This window comes from Bombina bombina, chromosome 8, assembly GCF_027579735.1.
Source record: "Bombina bombina isolate aBomBom1 chromosome 8, aBomBom1.pri, whole genome shotgun sequence".
Taxonomy (NCBI): Eukaryota; Metazoa; Chordata; class Amphibia; order Anura; family Bombinatoridae; genus Bombina; species Bombina bombina.
The window spans coordinates 328,634,822-328,658,825 of NC_069506.1; positions in this window are offsets into that span (position 1 = coordinate 328,634,822).

A 24,004-nucleotide genomic window follows, 5' to 3' on the forward strand; every position below is an offset into this window, starting at 1 on the left:
TACCCAAAAACAATGCATAATATCTGCATTTGGATATGTACAGTGAAAGCAGCTACCTGAACACTTTTTATCCCATTTAGCAGGATATAAGAAAAATGTAATAGTTTACTATGTGAATCTTTCCACATTGTATTATTATTACCTACTAATTGTATACTTTTTTTTATATCATATATTTCAAGCTCTCCGAGCAGTCCCTGCCACCTGGGTTGAATTGATTCTAAATATAGATGTCCATATTTTAACATAATCGTTTTATACCAGCTCGAAATTGAGTAACATCCACTCCTGAACATATTAGTACCCATTTCAACTACTCCCAGCTCCCAGCTATTATAAGATTCTGAACTAATTTGGAAAAGATAATGTCTAATTTGTAAATACGCATAAAAATTAGGTTTTGGGAGGTCAAATTCCCCTCTAATTTTCTAGAAGGTTTCAATGGTTTGAGCATCTAACTCGAGTAATTGATAGACATATCCCCGCAAGTACCAACATTGAAAAATCCCAGAATTGAGGCCAGGTGAAAACTCAGGGTTCCCTAGAATGGGTAGGTGTCTAGAGAATCCGTATTTTGTCTCACGTTCCCCACAAAATCTCTGCCATGCTATCACCATGTTATGAATAACACTCAAATTATGAATAGTTGATGGCAATTTATTTGATGATAAATGTAAGATAGCTTTTAAATTGAATGGTTTAATCATTTCCTCCTCTATTTCTGAGAGAGAAAAGTGGTTAGATTCCGTTATCTAGTCTACTGCAATCTTAACCATAGTAACCCAATTATATAGTTTAAAATTTGGCAGCTCAAATCCTCCAAATTCCTTATCTTGTTCCTGAAACCGCATAGAGAGACGTGCCTTCCTCTTCCCCCATAAAACCCTGTGCATAATTCTTAAATTGCCTTAAATCTATACTTTTGATAAACATTGGAAGATTTTGCATTAAATATAAAAGACGCCAGAATAAGAAGGCTTTCAACAGTACAATTCTTGCTGACAGAGAAATTGGCAATGGCTTCCACTTATCCATCATGATCTTGACTTCACCAAAAAATATAGTGAAGTTTGATGAATACCAATTAGAAGGGTTATCAGATAGGTAGATCCCAAGATATTTAATATGTTCTACTATTTGAAAGGGGGAAGTTCTTAGGCTAGCTTTCTTTTTATTAACCCATAATAATTTAGATTTATTCTGATTAATTTTGTATCCAGAGAACATACTAAATTAATTTATTATTTCTAATACAAAAGGTATACTATGCTTAGTCTTGGATAAGAACAATAGCAGGTCGTCTGCATACAGAGAAAGAATAAATTTATTGCCACTGACGGAGATACCTTCCAACTCTTGTCTAAGACGTACAGCTAGTGGGTCAATTGAAAGATTAAAAAGAAGCGGCGTAAGCGGGCACCCCTGCCTTGTACCTCTGGCCAGAGTTATCTTGGGAGAAAGTCCCCCATTAATTAGTAAATATGAACATGGGCTGTTATATAATAATTTAAAAAAATTGAGAAAGCCATCTGTTAAACCAAACTGTGTTAAAGATGTAAATAAATTATTCCAATTTATTGAGTCAAAAGCTTTCTCTGCATCCAGAGTCAATACCGCCATATCCAATTTAGTAACTTTCTGACCATTTTTAGTTCTATTCCAAAAATAATCTAGAGTCAACAACACCTTTCGTATATTCTTAGTTACACTTCTACCCATCATAAATCCTGTTTGGTTTATATGTAATAATTCATTAATACACTTTTTAAGTCTATCTGCTACTATTGATGTTAGTAACTTATAATCATTATTCAATAATGAGATAGGGCGGTATGCACTGGGCAGTTCTAGATCTTTATCTTTTTAAGGAATAAGAGTAACAACCGAGGTAGTAAAATACATTTAATCCATCTTGTTATTAATACAATATTTATTAAATAGCTTAAAGGGCCATAATACCCAAATGTTTAAACACTTGAAAGTGATGCAGTATATCTGTAAAAAGCTGACTAGAAAATATCACCTGAACATCTCTATGTAAAAAAGAAAGATATTTTGCCTCAAATGTTTCTCAGTAGCCACATCCCATTGTAAAGGACTTCTAAGCAGCAAATCAGTATGTCTGTCCCGGGACAGCGGAAGGAGCGAGCTTTCGTGCACACTCATCTTATTTCCCTATTCAGTGTAAGGAAGTTTACAATAAAATCTCATGAGAGTTAAGTTAAATCTCATGAGATCACAGTAAAAGAGTTCATGACCTCAGCACTGTTGATGCTGATTGGCTGCTGTTCATTTCTTCATTTATTTATTTTTTACCTGCAGCTGTGCTGCAGCTGAGTATAACGTCTTACACAGAACTTACTCTGCTGAGCTGAGGAAATTGTGAGGTAAAATATCTTCCTTTTTAATATAGAGATACTCAGGTGATATTTTCCTGTCAGATTTTCACAGTTATACTGCATCAGTTTCAAGTGATTTAGCATATGAGTATTATGTCCCTTTAACTAAAATGTCAAAAATATTCCCCTTCAACATTTTATAAAATTCAGTTGGTATCTGATCTGGCCCTGGTGCTTTATTCATTTTGGGTTTCTCAATGGCTGCTAAGACTTCTTCTACCGATATTGGCTGATTTAACTCTTGAAGCTATTATGGGGATAGTTTAGGGAGAGAGATTTTACTCCAAAAGGTTAGCTTTACAGTATCATTAGTTTTCTGCATCAAATATATCTCTTGATAGTATTCATATAGTATCTTTATAATATTTTGTGGTGAAGTATATCATTTATCATTCTTCTGTATACTTGCTATATTTTCCCCACCTTTCCCTGTTTTAATTAATTTAGCCAAAAACCTAGCGGACCTACCAAGATAACTCATGAAAAATTACTTTGTTTTGAGACCATCCCTCTGTCCCTTCTGTCTAAGAAACATATCTCTCTCTAGTTTAGCTTTTTTATACTTTTCCCAGGTACTATCACTGGGGATAACTATGGGCTAGATTTATTAAAGCTGAGCCGTACAGGGGTGCGTATATGCGCCCCTGTATGCCTCAGCTCGCCTGTGGCGAGGCAAAATTACCCGCAAGAATTCAGCATTGCACACGAGCGCAATTTTGCACTCACGTGCAATCCCGCCCCCTGCCCACGCACAGCCAATTACGCGCGGGCAGGAGCTGTCAATCTCCTCGGTCTGACTAGACCAAGGAGATTGAATTTCGCCACATTAGAGGCTAGGGAAGTGGCGGTCTGGTGACCGCTGCTTGATAAATGACGGCGATCAAGTTCTTGTGAGAACTTGCAGCCGTAGGGCTTTAATAAATCTAGCCCTATGTATGCCTTATAGGCATTCCTCAATTAATTGCTTTATTGAAAATCCCTGGCCATAACAATTTTCTTCCATTTAACCAAATATGCTCTGATCTCACCACGGAGGACCGCCTTTGCCGCTACCCAGAAAATCTCTACTTTATCCAGGTATTCCCTGTTGTTAATACAGTATTCTGTCCAAGCGTGTATTAAAAAATTCTTGAATTCATTATCCTGTGAAAGATGCTTGGGAAAAAAAGAAGATATTCTGATCACACTGCTTTCTGACCCCTTCTACCTCTAACATTAGGTTTCAAATCTAACTTAATCATATTATCAGCTATAAAAAAGAGGTACATTCATGACATTGCTCTGTGTGATTTAGATTCACATGAAAATGCCTTTATATCTGGATTTTTAATTCTCCAAATATCCCTTACATTTAATTTATTCATGAAATTTTTGAAAGTTTTTCTTTTTCTGTTCCTATCTTGAGGATTAATAATTCCTATCCTTATTCTATCTATTTGGGGACATATGGTCATATTAAAATTTCCTGCGATTATTAAATTTTTGTTGATATGTGGAAAAAGTTTAATATATAAAACATCCCAAAAATCTGTATCTATATAGTTTGGAGCATAAACATTACATAAAACATAGATTATACCATTGCACTCCATCTCAATTATAATATATCTGCCATTTTTATCATATTCCTGTGATAAGATAGTGTATGCCAAGTTTTTAGAGAAGAGGAAGGCAACCCCTCTCTTACTTGTCAAACATGGGGTATCTATAACATTTCCTACCCATTTAGATTTAAATTTAGGAATTTCTTTTTACAAGGGATGCCATCTTGGATGACGTCATTTAAAGGAAACTTCATTCTTGAAGAGCCATCGAAAGAACAAGGATGCTCTGCGCCGGATGTCTTGAAGATGGAGCCGCTCCACGTCAGAAGGATGAAGATAGAAGATGCCGTCTGGATGAAGACTTCTGCCCGCCTGGAGGACAACTTCTTGCCACTTGGATGAAGACTTCTCCCTGATTCGTTGAGGACTTCTTTCCGCTTGGATGAAGACTTCTCCCGACTGGATGAGGATGCATGTCCTGTCTTCAAAAACTGTAAGTGGATCTTTGGGGGTTAGTGTTAGGTTTTTTAAGGGTTTATTGGGTGGGTTTTAATTTTAGATTAGGGACTTTGGGCAATGTAAAAGAGCTAAATGTCCTTTTAAGGGCAATGCTCATCCAAATGCCCTTTTCAGGGCAATGGCCAGTTTAGGTTTTTTAGCTAGGTTTTTTTTTGGGAGGGTTGGTTGTATGGGTGGTGGGTTTTACTGTTGGGGGGTTGTTTGTAATTTTTTTACAGGTAAAAGAGCTGATTTCTTTGGGTCAATGCCCCGCAAAAGGCCCTTTTAAGGGCAATTGGCAGTTTAGTGTAGGCTAGGGGTTTTATTATTTTGGGGGGCTTTTTTATTTTGATAGGGCTATTAGATTAGGTGTAATTAGTTTAAATATTTGATCATTTCTTTTTTATTTTGTGTAATTTAGTTTTTATTATTTTTTGTAATTTAGATAAATGTATTTTGTTAATTTAATTTAATTTAATTTTAGTGTAATGTTAGGTTTTAGTGCAAGACAGGTTAGGTTTTATTTTACAGGTAAATTTATATTTATTTTGACTAGGTAGCTAGTAAATAGTTAATAACTATTTACTAACTAGTCTATCTAGTTAAAATAAATACAAACTTACCTGTGAAATAAAAATAAAACATAAGCTAGATACAATATAACTATTAGTTATATTGTAGCTATCTTAGGTTTTATTTTACAGGTAAGTATTTATTTACTTTTAAATAAGAATAATTTAGGTATTAATTGTAATTTTTATTTGAGATTATTTTAATTATGTTAAAGCTAGTGCGTGTTAGGGTTAGGGTTACGTTATGGTTAGGGTTAGGTTTATGGGTTAATAACTTTAGTATAGTGACGGCGACATTGGGGGCAGCAGATTACGGGTTAATAACAGTTATGTAGGTTGCGGCGATGTTAGGGACAGCAGATAAGGGATTAATAAGTGTATGTAGGTGGCGATGACATTGGGGGCAGCAGATTAGGGGTTAATAATTAACTAGTGTTTACTATGCGGGAGTGTGCAGTACAGCTATACCTACAAGACTCGTAATACCAGCGGTAGTGAAAAAGCAGCGTTATGAGGCTTTTTCACTCATAACGCAAAACTCGTAATCTAGTCGAAAGTTATTTTACCTTCAAAATGTCCTAAGTATTCACATCCCATTGTAAAGGTCTTTAAGCAGCAAATCAGTATGCTTGTCCCGGGACATGCAAGGGAGTGAGCCTCATGCACACTCATGTTATTTCCCTATTCAATTTAAGGAAGTTTACTAGAAAATCTCATGAGAGTTAAGTGAAATCTCATGAGATCATAGTAAAAGAGTTCATGACCTCAGCACTGCTGATGCTGATTGGCTGCTGTTCATTTCTTCCTTTTTTTTACCTGCAGCTGGGCTGTAACTGAAAGATAACGTTTTACACAGCACTTGCTCTGGTGAGGTAAAATATCTTCCTTTTTTTACATAGATGCTCAGGTGATATTTTCCTGTCCGCTTATTACAGTTATGCTGCATCACTTTCAAGGGATTTAGCATATGAGTATTATGTCCCTTTAAAGCTAGATTATGAGTGATGCTCTAACAGTTGCGCAAACGAAAAGTGGTTTATTGTGGCTCTTTGCAAGCATCGGAAATATTGCAAGTATTACAAATTGAAAGTAAACAAATTTGGTTGAACGCAATTTAATTTAACGCGAGTCGGTAGATCTGGTTAACTGTTACGCTCGACTAAAAAGCTACACAAAAAACATAAACAAAAATACTTAAAATTACAGTTACAATCATAATAACACTGTTTAATAAAAAGTATTTTTAAAAAATTGCATAAACAGTTATTAGGGCTCAAAGATATGCGGTTTAAGATATTAGAAAAAAAAGCATGCAAAGGGCTTTAACATAGAGATAAACACGTCTAAATATGTATATGTATGTGTGTATATATATAAATATGTATATGTATGTGTGTATATATATATATAAATATTTATATGTATGTGTGTATATATATAAATATGTATATGTATGTGTGTATATATATAAATATGTATATGTATGTGTGTATATATATATATATATAAATATTTATATGTATGTGTGTATATATATATATAAATATGTATATGTATGTATGTATATATATAAATATGTATATGTATGTGTGTATATATATAAATATGTATATGTATGTGTGTATATATATATAAATATGTATATGTATGTGTGTGTATATATAAATATGTATATGTATGTGTGTATATATATAAATATGTATATGTATGTGTGTGTATATATAAATATGTATATGCATGTGTGTATATATATAAATATGTCTATGTATGTGTGTGTATATATAAATATGTATATGTATGTGTGTGTATATATAAATATGTCTATGTATGTGTTTGTATATATAAATATGTATATGTATGTGTGTATATATATAAATATGTCTATGTATGTGTGTATATATATATATAAATATGTATATGTATGTGTGTATATATAAATATGTATATGTATGTGTGTGTATATATAAATATGTATATGCATGTGTGTATATATATATAAATATGTCTATGTATGTGTGTGTATATATAAATATGTATATGTATGTGTGTATATATATATAAATATGTATATGTATGTGTGTGTATATATAAATATGTATATGCATGTGTGTATATATATATATATAAATATGTATATGCATGTGTGTATATATATAAATATGTCTATGTATGTGTGTGTATATATAAATATGTATATGTATGTGTGTATATATATAAATATGTCTATGTATGTGTGTATATATATATATAAATATGTATATGTATGTGTGTATATATAAATATGTATATGTATGTGTGTGTATATATAAATATGTATATGCATGTGTGTATATATATATAAATATGTCTATGTATGTGTGTGTATATATAAATATGTATATGTATGTGTGTATATATATATAAATATGTATATGTATGTGTGTGTATATATAAATATGTATATGCATGTGTGTATATATATATATATAAATATGTATATGCATGTGTGTATATATATAAATATGTCTATGTATGTGTGTGTATATATAAATATGTCTATGTATGTGTGTGTGTATATATAAATATGTATATGTATGTGTGTATATATATAAATATGTCTATGTATGTGTGTATATATATATAAATATGTATATGTATGTGTGTATATATATAAATATGTATATGTATGTGTGTATATATATAAATATGTATATGTATGTGTGTGTATATATAAATATGTATATACATGTGTGTGTATATATAAATATGTCTATGTATGTGTGTGTATATATAAATATGCATATGTATGTGTGTATATATATAAATATGTATACAGGGAGTGCAGAATTATTAGGCAAGTTGTATTTTTGAGGATTAATTTTATTATTGAACAACAACCATGTTCTCAATGAACCCAAAAAAACTCATTAATATCAAAGCTGAATAGTTTTGGAAGTAGTTTTTAGTTTGTTTTTAGTTATAGCTATTTTAGGGGGATATCTGTGTGTGCAGGTGACTATTACTGTGCATAATTATTAGGCAACTTAACAAAAAACAAATATATACCCATTTCAATTATTTATTTTTACCAGTGAAACCAATATAACATCTCAACATTCACAAATATACATTTCTGACATTCAAAAACAAAACAAAAACAAATCAGTGACCAATATAGCCACCTTTCTTTGCAAGGACACTCAAAAGCCTGCCATCCATGGATTCTGTCAGTGTTTTGATCTGTTCACCATCAACATTGCATGCAGCAGCAACCACAGCCTCCCAGACACTGTTCAGAGAGGTGTACTGTTTTCCCTCCTTGTAAATCTCACATTTGATGATGGACCACAGGTTCTCAATGGGTTTCAGATCAGGTGAACAAGGAGGCCATGTCATTAGATTTTCTTCTTTTATACCCTTTCTTGCCAGCCACGCTGTGGTGTACTTGGACGCGTGTGATGGAGCATTGTCCTGCATGAAAATCATGCTTTTCTTGAAGAATGCAGACTTCTTCCTGTACCACTGCTTGAAGAAGGTGTCTTCCAGAAACTGGCAGTAGGACTGGGAGTTGAGCTTGACTCCATCCTCAACCCGAAAAGGCCCCACAAGCTCATCTTTGATGATACCAGCCCAAACCAGTACTCCACCTCCACCTTGCTGGCGTCTGAGTCGGACTGGAGCTCTCTGCCCTTTACCAATCCAGCCACGGGCCCATCCATCTGGCCCATCAAGACTCACTCTCATTTCATCAGTCCATAAAACCTTAGAAAAATCAGTCTTGAGATATTTCTTGGCCCAGTCTTGACGTTTCAGCTTGTGTGTCTTGTTCAGTGGTGGTCGTTGTGATGATAGCAGGATGTGATGTCACTAGCATGTGGGCGGGGCTTAGGTCCGGTGTCTGTGTCGCAGTTAGTTTAGTACAATCAACCTGTCTGGATGTGTATTGCTATGCTCTGTAATAAAATAGAGTTGTACCATCATTGCTGTGTCCTGCATATGTCCTGCATCACATGACATGGTGTCAGAAGTTCTGGACTACGCTTCTGTTTCTGATGATGACGATGTCAAAGTTTACCCCACCTGAGCCTTTTGACTTTTCTCAGCCTGCAGCTTGGCCCACATGGCGTCAGCGGTTTCAGCGCTTCAGGATTGCATCCAAACTGAACAAGGAGAGTGGTGAAGTACAAGTTAATTCTCTTTTATATTCTATGGGGAAAGATGTAGAGCCAGTGTTCAATGCTTTTACTTTCCAAGAAGGGGACGAAGTTAACTTTGATATAGTTATGGATAAACTCAGTGCCCACTTTGTGCCCAAAAGAAATGTGATTCATGAGAGAGCTTGTTTTCACAAACGTAATCAGCGTGTGGGAGAATCTGTGGAGTCATTTGTGCGCAGCCTGTATGAATTAGCTGAATTCTGTGAGTTTGGTGTTGCTAAAGAAGAGCAAATCAGAGACAGAATAGTTATTGGAATTGCAGATGCTGAAGTCTCCCTGAAGCTGCAGTTAGAGCCTGATTTAACGTTAGAAGGGGCTATTAGGATGGCCCGCCAGAGTGAACTGGTGAAAAAGCAAAGTGCTGATCTGAGGTCTGAGAGTATTGTGGATGAAGTGCAACAGTCTAGGAAAATTACTAGTGAAAGGCACAGTGTGAGCGGTAGATCTAAAGTATTGGAAGGGCCTAGAAGTGGATGGGCGCAACATGGCCGATGCACACGGTGCTACCGGGCTCATGATCAGAGTGCTATATGCCCGGCCAGAGATAAAAGATGCAGAAAATGTAACAGAATAGGCCATTTTGAAGTGGTGTGTAAAACTGAATACATTAAGGAGATGCAGGTGGACAGTGACCAGGAGGGTCAGGAAGTGTCTTTTGTGGGGTCTGTTGTGGAACGGACAAGCTCAGAGGAAGATTGGAAAGTTACTTTTACTGTAATGGGAGCCAAAGTTGATTTTAAGATTGACACAGGAGCAGATATCACTGTAATGTCTTTTGCTGAATTTATGAAACTGCCTAGACAGCCCCAGCTGGCGAAGGTTACTACAAATGTTCATAGTCCTGGTGGCCGCATTGATTGTGTGGGGAAATTTCTTGCCAGCTGTGAGTACAAACAAAAAAAGTTCACCATGTGGGTGCATGTGATCCGAGGTCAGTGTGTTAACAGTTTATTGAGCAGAAAAGCAGCCTGTGACTTGGGCCTCGTGGCCAGAGTGAATGAGATCTCTGAAGATATGTTTGGCGAGTTGGGCCTACTGAGCTGCAAACCTGTCCGTATAGCACTTAAAAGTGACGCAGTCCCGTACAGTATTTCTACTCCTCGTAGAATTCCGTTCCCGCTCATGCCTCAAGTGGAGAAAGAGCTCATGCGCATGAAGTCTATGGGGGTTATTGAAGAGGTTGTTGAAGCAACTGATTGGTGTGCCCCCATTGTTCCAGTTGCAAAGAAAAACGGAAAGGTGCGCATCTGTGTGGACCTGAAAAGGTTGAATGAGGCAGTGAAGAGGGAGAGATTTGTGCTGCCGACATTGGAAGATATAGCCCCGAAGTTGGCTGGGGCGAAGTTCTTTTCCACATTAGACGCTTCTAGCGGCTTTTGGCAGATCCCCCTGGATCCAAAGTGCCGCAAACTGACTACCTTTATCACTCCGGTAGGTCGGTTCTGCTTCTGCAGACTTCCCTTTGGGATATCCTCCGCTCCTGAGATCTTTCAGAGGGAAATGAGTTCTCTCCTGAGTGGCCACGTGGGCACAGCAGTCGTCATGGACGACATTCTAGTGTATGGGTCTACAGTGGAAGAGCATGATCAGCGTTTGAGTTGTGTGCTGCAGGCTATCAAAGAGTCTGGGCTGAAGCTGAATAAAGAAAAATGTCATTTTAGGAAAACTGAATTATGCTACTTTGGGCATATCATCAACGGGGATGGCATCAAGCCGGACCCCGAGAAAATTCGGGCTATCGAACAGATGAAAAGCCCTTCTGATGTACATGAGCTGAGACAGATATTGGGCCTTGTAAATTACGTGGGCAAGTTTCTTCCAGATTTATCTACAGTTTTGCACCCTATCACAGAGTTGCTTAAGAAAGATGTTGCCTGGGTCTGGGGACCCTCACAAGAAAAAGCGTTCCTGCATGCTAAGTCCCTGCTGGGGTCTGCCCCAGTGCTGGGGTTCTACGACCCTTCAAAAAAGACTGTGGTTAGTGCTGATGCAAGCAGTTATGGGTTGGGGGCTGCACTCCTGCAGCTGAATGACAACAAACTACAGCCCATCGCCTACTGTTCCCGCACACTGACGGCTGCGGAGTCAAAATACGCTCAAATTGAGAAAGAGTGCCTGGCTGCAGTTTGGGCCTGTGAGCGCTTTCAGCGTTATCTAGTGGGTTTGGAGAAATTTAGTCTGGAAACTGACCACAAACCGCTAGTCCCTCTTATCAATTCTTATGACATCGACAAAACACCCTTGAGATGCCAGAGACTTTTAATGAGACTACTCAGGTTCAATGTTCAGGCAGTGCATGTGCCGGGGAAGCAGCTGGTTGTGGCAGATACACTGTCCAGGCTCCCGCTGGCTGCTGCTGAAGAATCCTCCACAGAGTCGGATGTAAAAGTGTATGTTGATTCAGTTCTGGCCTCTAAGTCCATTTCTTCAAGGAAACTGGAAGAGATAAAGAAAGAGACATATTTGGACACAGATCTGCAAGAAGTTATAAGGTACATAAGAGATGGCTGGCCCGAGAGCCGGGCAGCCTGGATGTCTTTAAATGCTTACCAGCCAGAGAGGTCGCAGCTCACGGAGCTGGAGGGGTTGGTGCTGTTCCAAGACCGTATTGTAATTCCTGTCAGCATGAGGAAGGAGATGTTAAACAGGATTCACGATGGCCACTTAGGCATTACAAAGTGCAGAGAAAGAGCAGCTACAGCTGTGTGGTGGCCTGGGATCAGCTCCGACATTGCAAATCACGTGTCTAAATGTGCCTTTTGCCGGGAACGCCGGCCTACTCAGAGAAGGGAGCCCTTAATGTCTACTCCGCTGCCTGCGGGGCCGTGGCAGAAAATAGCTGCTGATTTGTGCGAACTGCACGGGAAAAAGTTTCTTGTTGTTATCGACTACTATTCCAGGTATTTGGAAATAGCACCCCTGAATGATATCACAAGTCAGGCCGTTATCATTCGCCTGAAGAGCTTGTTCGCCCGCTGGGGCATTCCAATGGAGCTGGTGAGTGATAATGGCATGCAGTTCGCTTCTACAGAGTTCAGTGCTTTCAGCAGGGAATATGATTTTGTACATTCCACGTCAAGTCCACATTATCCGCAGGCCAACGGAATGGCTGAAAGGGCAGTTCAAACAACAAAATTCATTCTAAAGCAATCTGAACCGTACCTAGCCCTCTTGTCATACAGGGCGACGCCCATTCAAGCCACCGGGTTTAGCCCGGCACAGCTGATGCTAGGACGCCAGATTCGCACCACTTTACCCTCAGTGGGTGTCTTCAAGCCGCCTGGCCCTGTTCCTCGGGACGAAGTCCTTAGGAGGGATGAAGAGGCCAAAAAGGGTTATCGTTTCTTCTACGACAGGAGACATTCTGTCAGGCCTTTACAGGAACTGAAAGCGGGCCAAAGTGTCAGAATTAAACTGGATGATGAGAAGAAATGGAAGACGCCTGCTACGGTAGTGGGCCGCTCTCCAGAACCAAGGTCTTACACAGTCCTTACAGAGGGAGGGACGGTTACACGCCGTAACCGAAGACATCTTCAGCCTGTACCTGAGAGTCTGGAACCGGATACCTCAATACCACCGCCGGTGGGATCCCCTGTTCTAAGAGAGGTGCCTTCCCCTCAGCAAGATCATAGCGGGGATATATCTTTGCCTCCAGCAGACTCTTGTTCACCATCTTCTGTATCAGAGGACAGTTCATGCAAAGTTACATCAAGCGGAAGAGTGGTGAGGCTTCCGGCCCGATACAGGGACTGACTTTAGCTAGAACAGTGACCAGAAGTATGGGCAGAATAATCCCATGGTCACTGTGGACTAGGGTAGTCTACCCCGATGTCCAAGTCAGGATGTAATTTATTTGTTCATGTTTTCTAATCTATCTGTTTTTATAATGTTCTAAAACAAAATGTTGTTGTATACCCTGTTGGTGTACCTTGTTATTTAATATATGCGAATGTATGCTTTGTCTTTGAAAAAGGGGAAGATGTGATGATAGCAGGATGTGATGTCACTAGCATGTGGGCGGGGCTTAGGTCCGGTGTCTGTGTCGCAGTTAGTTTAGTACAATCAACCTGTCTGGATGTGTATTGCTATGCTCTGTAATAAAATAGAGTTGTACCATCATTGCTGTGTCCTGCATATGTCCTGCATCACATGACAGTCGTCTTTCAGCCTTTCTTACCTTGGCCATGTCTCTGAGTATTGCACACCTTGTGCTTTTGGGCACTCCAGTGATGTTGCAGCTCTTAAATATGGCCAAACTGGTGGCAAGTGGCATCTTGGCAGCTGCACGCTTGACTTTTCTCAGTTCATGGGCAGTTATTTTGCGCCTTGGTTTTTCCACACGCTTCTTGCGACCCTGTTGACTATTTTGAATGAAACGCTTGATTGTTCGATGATCACGCTTCAGAAGCTTTGCAATTTTAAGAGTGCTGCATTCCTCTGCAAGATATCTCACTATTTTTGACTTTTCTGAGCCTGTCAAGTCCTTCTTTTGACCCGTTTTGTCAAAGGAAAGGAAGTTGCCTAATAATTATGCAAACCTGATATAGGGTGTTGATGTCATTAGACCACACCCCTTCTCATTACAGACAACATGCATAAAGAGGATGATGTGGTCAAAATACTTATTTGCCTAATAATTCTGCACTCCCTGTATGTATGTGTGTGTATATATAAATAAGTATATGCATGTGTGTATATATATAAATATGTCTATGTATGTGTGTATATATATAAATATGTCTATGTATGTGTGTGTATATATAAATATGTATATGTATGTGTGTATATATACATATGTATATGTATGTGTGTATATATATATATATATATATATATATATATATATATATATATATATATATATATATATATATATATATATGCATGTGTGTATATATATAAATATGTCTATGTATGTGTGTGTATATATAAATATGTATATGCATGTGTGTATATATATAAATATGTATATGTATGTGTGTGTATATATAAATATGTCTATGTATGTGTGTGTGTATATATAAATATGTATATGTATGTGTGTATATATATAAATATGTCTATGTATGTGTGTATATATATAAATATGTCTATGTATGTGTGTATATATATAAATATGTATATGTATGTGTGTATATATAAATATGTATATGTATGTGTGTGTATATATAAATATGTATATGCATGTGTGTGTATATATAAATATGTCTATGTATGTGTGTGTATATATAAATATGTATATGTATGTGTGTATATATATAAATATGTATATGTATGTGTGTGTATATATAAATAAGTATATGCATTTGTGTATATATATAAATATGTCTATGTATGTGTGTATATATATAAATATGTCTATGTATGTGTGTGTATATATAAATATGTATATGTATGTGTGTATATATATACATATGTATATGTATGTGTGTGTATATATATATATATATATATATATATATATATATATATATATATATATATATATATATATATATATATATATATATATATAAAAATATATATATATGTACAGTGGGGCAAAAAAGTATTTAGTCAGCCACCAATTGTGCAAGTTCTCCCACTTAAGAAGATGAGAGAGGCCTGTAATTTTCATCATAGGTATACCTTAACTATGAGAGACAAAATGTGGAAACAAATCCAGACAATCACATTGTCTGATTGGGAAAGAATTTATTTGCATTTTATGGTGGAAAATAAGTATTTGGTCACCTACAAGCAAACAAGATTTATGGCTCTCACAGACCTGTATCTTCTTCTTTAAGAGGCTCCTCTGTCCTCCACTCATTGCCTGTATTAATGACACCTGTTTGAACTTGTTATCAGTATAAAAGACACCTGTCCACAACCTCAAACAGTCACACTCCAAACTCCACTATGGTGAAGACCAAAGAGCTGTCGAAGGACACCAGAAACAAAATTGTAGACCTGCACCAGGCTGGGAAGACTTAATCTGCAGTATAGGCAAGCAGCTTGGTGTGAAGAAATCAACTGTGGGAGCAATAATTAGAAAATGGAAGACATATAAGACCATTGATAATCTCCCTTTATCTGGGGCTCCACACAAGATCTCACCCCGTGGGGTCAAAATGATCACAAGAACGGTGAGCAAACATCCGAGAACCACACGGGGGGACCTAGTGAATGACCTGCAGAGAGCTGGGACCAACGTAACAAAGGCTACCATCAGTAACACACTACGCCACCAGGGACTCAGATCCTGCAGTGCCAGACGTGTCCCCCTGCTTAAGCCAGCACATGTCCGGGCCCATCTGAAGTATGCTAGAGAGCATTTGGATGATCCAAATGCGGATTGGGAGAATGTTATATGGTCAGATGAAACCAAAGTAGAACTGTTTGGTAGAAACACAACTCGTCGTGTTTGGAGGAGAGAGAATGCTGAGTTGCAACCAAAGAACACATACCTACTGTGAAGCATGGGGGTGGCAACATCATGCTTTGGGGCTGTTTCTCTGCAAAGGGAACAGGACGACTGATCCGTGTACATGAAAGAATGAATGGGGCCATGTATTGTCAGATTTTGAGTGCAAACCTCCTTCCATCAGCAAGGGCAATGAAGATGAAACGTGGCTGGGTCTTTCAGCATGACAATGATTCCAAACACACCCCCGGGCAACAAAGGAGTGGCTTCGTAAGAAGCATTTCAAGGTCCTGGAGTGGCCTAGCCAGTCTCCAGATCTCAACCCCATAGAAAACCTTTGGAGGGAGTTGAAAGTATGTGTTGCCCAGCGACAGCCCCAAAACATCACTGCTCTAGAGGAGATCTGCATGCAGGAAAGGGCCAACATACCAGCAACAGTGTGTGACAACCTTGTGAAGACTTACAGAAAACATTTGACCTCTGTCATTGCCGACAAAGGATATATAATAAAGTATTGAGATGAACTTTTGATATTGACCAAATACTTATTTTACACCATAATATGCAAATAAATTATTTCCAAATCATACAATGTGATTGTCTGGATTTGTTTCCACATTTTGTCTCTCATAGTTGAGGTATACCTATGATGAAAATTACAGGCCTCTCTCATCTTCTTAAGTGGGAGAACTTGCACAATAGGTGGCTGACTAAATAAGTTTTTGCCCCACTGTATGTGTGTATATATATATATATATATATATATATATATATATATATATATATATATAAATATATATATATATATATATATATATATATATATATATATATATATATATATATATAAAAATATGTATATGTTGTTTGTGTATATATATAAATATGTATATGTATGTGTGTATATATATATATATATATATATATATATATATATATATATATATATGCATGTGTGTATATATATAAATATGTCTATGTATGTGTGTGTATATATAAATATGTATATGTATGTGTGTATATATATAAATATGTATATGTATGTGTGTGTATATATAAATATGTATATGCATGTGTGTATATATATAAATATGTATATGCATGTGTGTATATATATAAATATGTCTATGTATTTGTGTGTATATATAAATATGTCTATGTATGTGTGTGTGTATATATAAATATGTATATGTATGTGTGTATATATATATAAATATGTCTATGTATGTGTGTGTATATATAAATATGTATATGTATGTGTGTATATATATAAATATGTATATGTATGTGTGTGTATATATAAATAAGTATATGCATGTATGTATATACATAAATATGTCTATGTATGTGTGTATATATATAAATATGTCTATGTATGTGTGTGTATATATAAATATGTCTATGTATGTGTGTGTATATATAAATATGTATATGTATGTGTGTATATATATACATATGTATATGTATGTGTGTGTATATATATATATATATATATATATATATATATATATATATATATATATATGTACAGTGGGGCAAAAAAGTATTTAGTCAGCCACCAATTGTGCAAGTTCTCCCACTTAAGAAGATGAGAGAGGCCTGTAATTTTCATCATAGGTATACCTTAACTATGAGAGACAAAATGTGGAAACAAATCCAGACAATCACATTGTCTGATTTGGAAAGAATTTATTTGCATTTTATGGTGGAAAATAAGTATTTGGTCACCTACAAGCAAACAAGATTTATGGCTCTCACAGACCTGTATCTTCTTCTTTAAGAGGCTCCTCTGTCCTCCACTCATTGCCTGTATTAATGACACCTGTTTGAACTTGTTATCAGTATAAAAGACACCTGTCCACAACCTCAAACAGTCACACTCCAAACTCCACTATGGTGAAGACCAAAGAGCTGTCGAAGGACACCAGAAACAAAATTGTAGACCTGCACCAGGCTGGGAAGACTTAATCTGCAGTATAGGCAAGCAGCTTGGTGTGAAGAAATCAACTGTGGGAGCAATAATTAGAAAATGGAAGACATATAAGACCATTGATAATCTCCCTTTATCTGGGGCTCCACACAAGATCTCACCCCGTGGGGTCAAAATGATCACAAGAACGGTGAGCAAACATCCGAGAACCACACCGGGGGACCTAGTGAATGACCTGCAGAGAGCTGGGACCAACGTAACAAAGGCTACCATCAGTAACACACTACGCCACCAGGGACTCAGATCCTGCAGTGCCAGACGTGTCCCCCTGCTTAAGCCAGTACATGTCCGGGCCCATCTGAAGAATGCTAGAGAGCATTTGGATGATCCAAAAGCGGATTGGGAGAATGTTATATGGTCAGATGAAACCAAAGTAGAACTGTTTGGTAGAAACACAACTCGTCGTGTTTGGAGGAGAGAGAATGCTGAGTTGCAACCAAAGAACACATACCTACTGTGAAGCATGGGGGTGGCAACATCATGCTTTGGGGCTGTTTCTCTGCAAAGGGAACAGGACAACTGATCCGTGTACATGAAAGAATGAATGGGGCCATGTATTGTCAGATTTTGAGTGCAAACCTCCTTCCATCAGCAAGGGCAATGAAGATGAAACGTGGCTGGGTCTTTCAGCATGACAATGATTCCAAACACACCCCCGGGCAACAAAGGAGTGGCTTCGTAAGAAGCATTTCAAGGTCCTGGAGTGGCCTAGCCAGTCTCCAGATCTCAACCCCATAGAAAACCTTTGGAGGGAGTTGAAAGTATGTGTTGCCCAGCGACAGCCCCAAAACATCACTGCTCTAGAGGAGATCTGCATGCAGGAAAGGGCCAACATACCAGCAACAGTGTGTGACAACCTTGTGAAGACTTACAGAAAACATTTGACCTCTGTCATTGCCAACAAAGGATATATAATAAAGTATTGAGATGAACTTTTGATATTGACCAAATACTTATTTTACACCATAATATGCAAAGAAATTATTTCCAAATCATACAATGTGATTGTCTGGATTTGTTTCCACATTTTGTCTCTCATAGTTGAGGTATACCTATGATGAAAATTACAGGCCTCTCTCATCTTCTTAAGTGGGAGAACTTGCACAATAGGTGGCTGACTAAATAAGTTTTTGCCCCACTGTATGTGTGTGTATATATATATATATATATATATATATATATATATATATATATATATATATATATATATATAAATATGTATATGTTGTGTGTGTATATATATAAATATGTATATGTATGTGTGTGTATATATATATATATATATATATATATATATATATATATGCATGTGTGTATATATATAAATATGTCTATGTATGTGTGTGTATAAATAGATATGTATATGTATGTGTGTATATATATAAATATGTATATGTATGTGTGTGTATATATAAATATGTATATGCATGTGTGTATATATATAAATATGTATATGCATGTGTGTATATATATAAATATGTCTATGTATTTGTGTGTATATATAAATATGTCTATGTATGTGTGTGTGTATATATAAATATGTATATGTATGTGTGTATATATATAAATATGTCTATGTATGTGTGTATATATATAAATATGTATATGTATGTGTGTATATATATAAATATGTATATGTATGTGTGTATATATATAAATATGTATATGTATGTGTGTGTATATATAAATATGTATATGCATGTGTGTGTATATATAAATATGTCTATGTATGTGTGTGTATATATAAATATGTATATGTATGTGTGTATATATATAAATATGTATATGTATGTGTGTGTATATATAAATAAGTATATGCATGTATGTATATATATAAATATGTCTATGTATGTGTGTATATATATAAATATGTCTATGTATGTGTGTGTATATATAAATATGTATATGTATGTGTGTATATATATACATATGTATATGTATGTGTGTGTATATATATATATATATATATATATATATATATATATATATATATATATATATATATATATATATATATATATATGTACAGTGGGGCAAAAAAGTATTTAGTCAGCCACCAATTGTGCAAGTTCTCCCACTTAAGAAGATGAGAGAGGCCTGTCATTTTCATCATAGGTATACCTTAACTATGAGAGACAAAATGTGGAAACAAATCCAGACAATCACATTGTCTGATTTGGAAAGAATTTATTTGCATTTTATGGTGGAAAATAAGTATTTGGTCACCTACAAGCAAACAAGATTTATGGCTCTCACAGACCTGTATCTTCTTCTTTAAGAGGCTCCTCTGTCCTCCACTCATTGCCTGTATTAATGACACCTGTTTGAACTTGTTATCAGTATAAAAGACACCTGTCCACAACCTCAAACAGTCACACTCCAAACTCCACTATGGTGAAGACCAAAGAGCTGTCGAAGGACACCAGAAACAAAATTGTAGACCTGCACCAGGCTGGGAAGACTTAATCTGCAGTATAGGCAAGCAGCTTGGTGTGAAGAAATCAACTGTGGGAGCAATAATTAGAAAATGGAAGACATATAAGACCATTGATAATCTCCCTTTATCTGGGGCTCCACACAAGATCTCACCCCGTGGGGTCAAAATGATCACAAGAACGGTGAGCAAACATCCGAGAACCACACCGGGGGACCTAGTGAATGACCTGCAGAGAGCTGGGACCAACGTAACAAAGGCTACCATCAGTAACACACTACGCCACCACGGACTCAGATCCTGCAGTGCCAGACGTGTCCCCCTGCTTAAGCCAGTACATGTCCGGGCCCATCTGAAGTATGCTAGAGAGCATTTGGATGATCCAAAAGCGGATTGGGACAATGTTATATGGTCAGATGAAACCAAAGTAGAACTGTTTGGTAGAAACACAACTCGTCGTGTTTGGAGGAGAGAGAATGCTGAGTTGCAACCAAAGAACACATACCTACTGTGAAGCATGGGGGTGGCAACATCATGCTTTGGGGCTGTTTCTCTGCAAAGGGAACAGGACGACTGATCCGTGTACATGAAAGAATGAATGGGGCCATGTATTGTCAGATTTTGAGTGCAAACCTCCTTCCATCAGCAAGGGCAATGAAGATGAAACGTGGCTGGGTCTTTCAGCATGACAATGATTCCAAACACAACCCCGGGCAACAAAGGAGTGGCTTCGTAAGAAGCATTTCAAGGTCCTGGAGTGGCCTAGCCAGTCTCCAGATCTCAACCCCATAGAAAACCTTTGGAGGGAGTTGAAAGTATGTGTTGCCCAGCGACAGCCCCAAAACATCACTGCTCTAGAGGAGATCTGCATGCAGGAAAGGGCCAACATACCAGCAACAGTGTGTGACAACCTTGTGAAGACTTACAGAAAACATTTGACCTCTGTCATTGCCAACAAAGGATATATAATAAAGTATTGAGATGAACTTTTGATATTGACCAAATACTTATTTTACACCATAATATGCAAATAAATTATTTCCAAATCATACAATGTGATTGTCTGGATTTGTTTCCACATTTTGTCTCTCATAGTTGAGGTATACCTATGATGAAAATTACAGGCCTCTCTCATCTTCTTAAGTGGGAGAACTTGCACAATAGGTGGCTGACTAAATAAGTTTTTGCCCCACTGTATGTGTGTATATATATATATATATATATATATATATATATATATAAATATATATATATATATATATATATAAATATGTATATGTTGTGTGTGTATATATATAAATATGTATATGTATGTGTGTATATATATATAAATATGTATATGTATGTGTGTATATATATATAAATATGTATATGTATGTGTGTATATATACAAATATGTATATGTATGTGTGTATATATAGAAATTCAAAGAGTCGCCAAGGATGAAATGTATAAAAATTTACTTTTATTTGAAGAATCCATAAAAACAGGAAACAATATATCCCAGGGGGGGAAACAGATGATGCAAGAGGGGTAAGCAACAGGCTTACGCGTTTCGGCCAAGAAGGGCCGTAGTCATAGCCTAATAGTTACAAATCTGAACTCCCATTTTAAAAGGATTAAGATAATCTGATTGGCTAATAAGATACACCCCTCTCTTTGTTTAAAGAAACATACATTTTATAACAATATAGTAATCAAATGGCAACAATATTGGTAACATGGTTATAATTGAATTACTTGAACTTTTAAATATTTGATAGAATAGATACAATAGATAACCATTGTAAAAACCGATAAAAGGAGCTACAGGATAATGCATAATACCGTGAATAAATGAATATACAACTATATAAACACTGTATATATAAATGATATAAGGACATGCATGGATACAGTTGATATATTTACAAATGTATAGATATATAAAAACAGATGTGGAAATGAATATAAGAACATTATGGAGATTATTCCCAGTAGTTGATCAGATCGTAGTCTGAGTTAAGACCACTGGGGTATTGGGTATTGAGTTTAAAAACCCAAAACATCTCACGTTTATTAAGTAGCTTAAGTCTGTTTGTGCCAGATTTTTGTAAGGAAACTTTCTCAATTACACACCACTTGAACGTACTCAGATCGCTATTGTGTTTGGAAACAAAATGTTGTACAATACGTGATGTAGATTTACCTATGTGAATGGTAGAGAAATGTTCCCTTATTCTAGAGGACACGTCCCTAGTGGTGAGACCAATGTATTGCAGATGGCAAGCTTCACAGGTTATTAAATAGATTACAAATGTGCTGGTACAGTTATGACAACCATATATCTGGTAGGTCTCTCCAGTGACCATCGAATTGAATGTATTAGTAATCTGTGCATGGTCACATGGTTTGCACTTTCTGTGCCCACAACGAAACATACCATGATGTAGTAACCAGGAACTTGTATGCCTAGGGCTGACACTTGTAAGTTTAGTTGGTGATACAATGTTGCCAATAGTCTTACATTTACGATAAGAGCATCTGAGGCCCTGTTTAACAGTGTTTTGCAGTTTGTCATCAGCAGAGAGTAATGAAAAATGTTTTTAACAATTTTGCAGATCTCATCATACTGAGCGCTATATTCAGTTACAAAGGTGACACCCTTGTGACAATTTCTTTTGTTAGATGAATTTTCTCTCAACAGTAAATTCCTATCGAGTCTATCAACTTCATTTCTAGCCCTATTGATAACCTTAGGTGAATAGCCCCTGTCCAAAAGTCTAGTGCTAAGATCATTTGCTTCTTGTACATATTTATGATGCTTAGAACAATTTCGCCTCAATCTGACGAACTGGCCTTTCGCCACCGCATGGGAAACATGTGGAGGATGACAGCTAGAGGCCTCAAGGAGAGTATTACCTGAAATTGGCTTGCGGTAAACCCTTGAGTGTATAGATCCATTCGGATCAGCAGTCAATTTAATATCCAAAAAATGGATCTCTTTCTCATTAAACTCAAAGGTGAATCGCAGACCAATCTGGTTAATGTTAAGAAAAGCCACAAATGCCTGGGCCTGTTCAAAGGGGCCATCCCAGACGATCAAAAGATCATCTATATAGCGTTGGTAAATCAGTATGTGAGACCTATATGGATTATTATCTCCAAAGATGTGGGACCGCTCCCACCAACCCAAAAACAGGTTGGCATAGGAGGGGGCAAATTTAGCCCCCATAGCGGTCCCACATCTCTGGAGATAAAACACATCTTCAAAAAAAAAGAAATTATGAGTAAGTAAAAATATAGTAACCCTAATGACATACTTCTGAAATGAATCACTGTACTCTGTGTGGTATTTCAAGAAAAATTCAATGGCTTTAAGACCAGCCTCGTGGGGAATGGACGTATACAGTGCCACAACATCCACGGTAAGCCAATTAGATGTCTGTGTCCAGGTAATCTTATTAAGTATATTCAAGACATGCTTGGTATCTCTGGTATAACTAGGCAAAGAGACAACCAGAGGTTGTAAAATACAATCCAACCAGCATGAAAGATTTTCCAAGATGGAATTGATACCACTAACTATGGGACGACCAACCACATTAGTAAGACCTTTATGCACCTTTGGCAGATGATGGAACAGAGGGACACGAGGTGACTCAATGATAAGAAATTTAGCAGTATCAGAGTCAAGAAATCCCAATTCTATTCCATCATCTACCAATGAACGAAGTTCACCTTGAAAACGAAAGGTGGGATCACAAGGGAGGACGGTGTAGTCATTACTGTTCAAAAGCTGACGATGGGCCTCCTTGACATAATCGGCCCAATTCATGACTACAACCGATCCTCCCTTGTCAGCAGCCTTTATGACCAGCTCAGTATTTGAGCGCAATTCATTAAGAGCAAGTCGTTCTCTTTGGGTTAGGTTAAAATGAATGTTATCTTGGGTATATTTAAGCTTTTTTAAATCACTTTCAACCCTT